The sequence below is a fragment of the Rattus rattus genome, chromosome 5 (genome assembly GCF_011064425.1).
Source record: "Rattus rattus isolate New Zealand chromosome 5, Rrattus_CSIRO_v1, whole genome shotgun sequence".
In the NCBI taxonomy this organism is placed as follows: domain Eukaryota; kingdom Metazoa; phylum Chordata; class Mammalia; order Rodentia; family Muridae; genus Rattus; species Rattus rattus.
Genome location: NC_046158.1, coordinates 59,082,120 through 59,088,647, shown reverse-complemented (window position 1 = coordinate 59,088,647; position 6,528 = coordinate 59,082,120).

The following is a 6,528-nucleotide window of genomic DNA, read 5'->3' as shown; positions in this document are numbered from 1 at the left end:
AATACAAAAAGCATAAATGCAGGTGTAATTTGTTTATGCAGTTAGGAACCATGAGCATGGTTATTATTACAGAAAATGACTGAGAGTAAATGGAAAAAGGGTTATCTTGTAATTTTTATAATTATTTTAATAAATGTAGATGTAGAACTCTACTGCACGTGACAGAAACATTTCTATCCTGATTCAGAGAGGCTATGATTGGCAGCACCTCTATCTCTCAGGAGACAGGGTTCACCTCCACCCCCTGTGGAAGTGAGACTTCATTAGGCACACATAAGTCAGTCTATCGTTATCATTTACCTTACAAACTAGAGCATACGTCTTCTCAGCCTTTTGCTGAGAACTCGTAAAGTACTGAGGCATGCCTGTGTTGGGCCACTGCATCACTTTCTTACAATATGAAAATCGAGGAGTTGCCTAAGGACAGAATCATGTCAAAACCTGCCTGAACAGATTCACGTCTAAGCTCACATCTGTGGCTTTGCCTGAATTTAATTTATTGAGAGTTGTAGGGTAAGAAGCAAATATCATTCTTTCTGTTAATAAGCACCTCACTGTTTCTTGTCATGTGGTTTCTCTCAACACAGTCATGTTGCTGAGCCAAAAAGACCTGAAGTGAGACGGTTAGAGCAAAAAGGAAGTCTGCGTCTTTTGTAATCCAATTGTGCAAGTAGCATCTCTTCACCTTCGCCAGTTACTGTTGAATAGGAGTTATAGTTGAATAGGAGGGAATGAAAAGCATGGTGCTCAGGTCATTGTGGGCTATCTTATGAGCCTTCTCTCTATTTGTCAGTAAAATCAACACACATTGTCCATCTACATAAACATATTATCTATTCGAAATTATTTTAGTCAGTTTTATAATGTGTGCCTTGTCCTTATACCAATACCCCAATGTCTGTATTGTTGTGACATAAAATAAGACTTAGAATGAGATAATAGAAGTCACATAACAGTATATAATGATCCAATCTCTGTTCTCTGTCTTTGTCTCTGTCTGTCTCTGCCTCTCTCTATTTCCATCTCTCCATCTCTCCATCTCTCCATCTCTCCATCTCTCTCCTTCCTGTGTGGAAACACCTACTGAAAACTGAGAATGCCATTTTATCTGTAAATGTGTGAGATAAGAATTTATACAGATAAATTCACACAGTTAACATAACTTTACTCATCTATTTCTTTTCTTTTCTTTTTTTTTTTTTTTTTCGGAGCTGAGGACCGAACCCAGGGCCTTGCCCTTGGTAGGCAAGCGCTCTACCACTGAGCTAAATCCCCAACCCCTTACTCATCTACTTCTTATTATCTTCATGTCTAAGTCTATTCATATATATATATATATATGAATATTAGCCCAAACACATTTTCCTACTGATTTGTAGAGTTTTAAAAATTATTTTTATGTTCATTTTTTATGCTTTCTGATGCAGAATAATGGGGGCTTCATTCTGTATCTTATTTTTTTTATTAGTTACATAGTGATTTTTGTATATTTTGTACAACTTTCTGTATATTGATAGTGTTATTATGTAACAAACTATTCAGTTTCAAAATGCCCATCTCATTTCCATTTCTGACTATACTCCATAGTACAGAGTTAATCTAAATATAAATTTTATTCTCCTGAAACAATTGCCATCTCAGAGGCTTACTGCTTCTGTCTGCTTACCTAGGTCTAGTCCTAAAAGCTTCTAGACTCCACAAGTCTTATCTAGGCCTAGAATGTTTCCAGCTTCTAAGACTTAATGCTGAATAAGTTCACGCTTGTTAGCACTTTCTGAACTCTGGCTGGCTGTTTCAACTCAGATATTCTGGTTTAAACTCCTCTCCAAGCTGACTGATAAAAACTGGCTTCTTACTCAGCTTCTGCCTGATTTATTCTTTTTCTTATACTAATTTTAGCAATATATTCCAATCTTCTGGGCTTCTTCTCATTATCTGACTTAACCTGTCTTCACTTGTGTCTAGCTTGTTCTGTCTTCAACCTGACTCTGTAAAACTCTCGCCATAAAACTACCTCCTCTCTCTATCCCTCTGTGCTGCTCCTTATGTAGTCTCTTTCCTCTTTATTCTCCTGAGAGCTGAGCATATCTATTCTGTCAAATGTTTCTCTTATTCATCAGTTTATCTTCCTCTCAACTAGACATCACTTCCAAACATGGGTGCTTCTCTCTACAAACTAAGTGTACCTTCATTGTTCGGAATTAAAAGTATTTACTACGGGCAGGTCTATATTCCAGCCATATCACGTAGACCTGAAGAGTCTTTGGATATGATCAGAGCAATTTAGTTTTTAATTCTAATTTTTATTAATTAATTATTTTATTTATTTATATTCCAAATGTTGCCCTCCACCCAGTTCTCCTTGACAAAGTTCTTTTCCCCATCTACTCTTCCCTTTGCCTCTGACTTAGTACCCCCTGTAAGCCTACCCCCATGCTAGGGCATAGGCTCTCTACAGGGTTAGGCACATTAGTTCCACTGAGGCCAGACAAGGCAGCCCTTTGATACCTATGTGCTAAGGTCCTTGGATCAGTCCATCTATGCTTTTTTGATAGTGGTTCAATCTCTAGGAGCTCCCAGGTGTCCAAGTTAGTTAACACTGTTGGTCTTCCTATGGGATTGCCACATGTTTCAGTTCCTTCAACCCTTCCCCTAAATCATCCATAGGGATCCCTGACCTCCCACCAATGCTTGGCTCTGCGTATGTGCATCTGTCTCAGTCAGGTGCTAGTAAAGCCTCTCAGAAGACAGCCATATTAGGCTCTTGTCTGTAAGAACAACACAGCATCAGTAGTAGTGTGTTGAGGTTTTGAGCCTTCCCATGGGATTGAACCCAAGTTGAGCCAGTCACTGGTCAGCCATTCGTTCAGTCTCTACTCCATTTCTCTCCCTGCATTTCTTTTAGATGAGAACAATTTTGAGTTAAAAAAAAGTCTGAAGGTGAGTTAGGGTACCCATCTATCCACTGGGGGCCCTGTCTAATTACTAGAGGTGGTTCCCTCAGGTTCTGTATCTCCACTGTTGGGAATTTTAGCTAATGTCACCCACATTGAATCCTGGGAGCCTTCCCCATGACAGACCTCTGGGAATTTCTAGAGGTACCCCCGCCCCCACCAACCCCAGGCAGCTGCATATTTCCATCCACTCTCCTGGTCCTCTGAGCCTCTCTCCTATCTCCTCCCCCACCCCAGTCATGTCCCCCTTTTTCTCTCCTCCTCCCTTCTCCCATCCAGGTATCTTGTTGCCTCTGTCTCCCTTGATTATTTTGCTTCATCTTCTTAGTGGAATTGAAGAATACTTACTTGGGTCTTCCTTCTTGTTTAACTTCTTAAGGTCTATGAGGTACATCATGGCTGTTGTATTCTTTTTTTTGCTAATATTCACTTATCAGTGAGTAGGTACCGTGTCCTTTTGGGTCTGGGTTATCTCACTCAGGTTAATATTTTCTAGTTCCATCCATTTGCTTGCGAAATTCATAATGTCCTTGTTTTTAGTAGCTGAATAGTAGTATTTCATTGTGTAAATGAACCACACTTTCTGCATCCAGTCTTTGGTTGAGGGACATCTGGGTTGCTTCCAGGTTCTGGATTACAAGTAAGGTTATTATTAACATAGTAGAGTACTTGTCCTTATGATATGGTGGAGCAGCCTTTGGGTGTATGCCCTGGAGCAGTATAACTAGGTCTTCAGGTAGAATATTTTGAATTTACTGAAGAACTGCCAAATTGATTTCCAGAGTGGTTGTATAAGTTTGTTATCCCACCAGCATTGCAGGAGTATTCCCTTTTCTCCACATCCCTGACTGCATATGCTGTTCCTTGAGTTTTTTATTTTAGCCATTCTGATTGGTGTAAGGTGAAATCTCAGGGTTGTTTTGATTTGCATTTCTCTGATGACTAAGGATGTTGAACATTTCTTTAATTATTTCTCAGCCATTAAAGAATCATCCATTCTGTCTACATTTTCCATTACTGCTGTGTGTTGGCTTTTAAAATAAAACCTGATTTTCTGAATTTCATCAGTTTCTGTTGTTGTATCTCCTTTTATAGTTCTGATTTTGTTGATTTGGATACTGTCTGTCTAACTTTCAGTGAGTTTGGCTAAGGGTTTATTTATCTTGTTGATTTTTGCAAAGACCCAGCTCTTGGTTTTGTTGATCTTTGTATTATTCCTTTTGTTTTTAATTGGTATATATGTTTTCTTTGTTTATTGGAAGTTTTTAATATATAAATAATGAAAACTCTCTAGAATTGAAAATATCAGTACTATGACAATAAAATGACACTCAGTGGCATACTACTGCACCCAAAACATCAGCGCCTTCTTCAAACCACATCAGAGAAGTTTCTTCTTACATTAGATAAGAAATAACACAGAGATCCGCATCTGGAAAAATGTGTAGAGAATGAGAGATTTTGAACCACTTTTCAATAAATGAGATATCCTCATCAGACCCATCACCTCAAGCCTCAGGGATCTCTGTGGAAAGGGAGGTCAAAACATTTTGAGACCCAGAGGTGGTGGATGATTCCAAGGAAACAGCTTCTTTTAGACACAATAGGACAAAAACACATCGTGCACAAGACCTACACAGATTCCAACCAGACAGGTCCTAACTCTGAGTAGGAAAGAGGACATGGGGTCCTAACCCTAAATGGAGAAAGCACCTGAAAGTCAAACCTACTGGCAAAGAGAAAAGGCAGTCTTACGAGGTGGAATCTCACTGTGTGTCACTCACAAAGCAGGCCAGTTTGCATGCACAGGAGTAGTTGGCCAACCCAAAATGAAAAGGTATTTTTGTGGACTAATTGTTTCAATTTGCTTTGTTGACATTTTATGTCTTACTGATCTTTTTCTTGCTTTTAACTTAATGGGAGGGTTAGGGGGCAGGATGATTTTGTGAGCATATGTCTTAGGGTTTTATTGCTGTGAAGAGAAACCATGACCAACCAACATTTATAAAGCAAATGTTTAATTGGGGCTGGCTTACAGTTTCAGAGATGTAGTCCATTGTCATCATGGCAGGAAGCATGAGAGTATGCAGGCTCACATGGTACTGCAGAAGGAGCTGAGAGTTCTACATCTATTACTTTATCCTTTATTTTTAGACATGATTAGTGATTCACATTGCACAGAATTCACTTTTATTATTGAATATCATTGCCTCCTTTTCCGTCCTTCCATGATTTGCTTTCTTATTTTCAGTGGCTACTATTGGGTTATTTATTGCAATGTTTATATTTTTCAATGTTGTGTAATCTTCCGTTAATCTCCTCCACCATACACAGACAAAGATCATCATTTCAGGTATATTATTCTTCATTTTCTCTGCCCCTCAATTAGATGACACTTTCAAATATGGCTGTTTTGTTCTACAAACTAAATTTATCTTAAAGGTATATACTATGGTCACGCTGTTCGAGCCAGAGGAATTAATGAACTGCATTCCAGCCAGATTACACAGACCTAGGTTTTTGGATCTGACCTCTTGCCAGAGCAACCATGTTGATGGATTAAAAGTCCTCTACAGTAGGGTGCTAATCAAGAACGATTAGTGTCTGTCTCAGGGTTTTCCATTGCTGTGAAGAAAAACCATGACCAAAACAACTTTTATAAAGGACAACATTTTATTGGGGCTGGCTTAAAGGTTCATAGGTTCAGAGCATTATCATCATGGCAGGAAGCATGGTATCATTCAGGTAGACATGGTACTGGAGAAGTTTTACATCTTGTCCAACTGCAACCAGGAGAGGGCTGTCTCCCAGGCAGCTAGGAGGAGGGTCTCGAAGCCTGCCCTCATAGTGACACATTTCCTCCAACAATGCCGTGCCTACTCCAAGGACAAACCTCTGATAGGGCCACTCCCTAGACCAATTATATGCAAAATACCACAGTGTCATTATAAGAATAGGGATCTAGATAAAATGTCTTCTGCTCCCACTGCACATCAAGAAAGACTGTGTAACGATACACTCTTCTTTAGAAGCCAAAAGAAAAGAGAAGAAAAGCAGTAGGAGGATATCTTAGTAGAAATTTAATTTGCTTCTTCTGTCTTAATTTTGATTTTCTAATTTAAAAGATGGTTAAGAAATAAATGTTTGGTTAAGCCATGAATCCTGTAAGGCATGTTGTTTTGGCTTGGTTTGATTTGTTTCAGTTTTTTGTTGTTATGGCATCTGGATCAGAGCAATACACGTATTCTTAACTTTGTCTCTGTTTAAACAGAGGATTTTCTTATTGACATCACATAGGGATTAGCTTGATCTCACAACTTGCTAATGCTCTCATTGTCTGAGTGACAGGAATTGCTGAAATTGTCTCTCTTAGGTTTGTTTTCATAAAAATTAATAGAATTTAAACTTCAGTATGTTGTACAAACTCTCAAAAGGACTCTTGTTCACATTTATTTCTTTTCATATATTTCTGGGTTCCTTATTCACTTTCTTCCTTTCTTTCTCTCTTTCTTTCTTTCTCTCTTTCTTTCTTTCTCTCTTTCTTTCTTTCTTTCTTTCTTTTTGTAAATTTCAT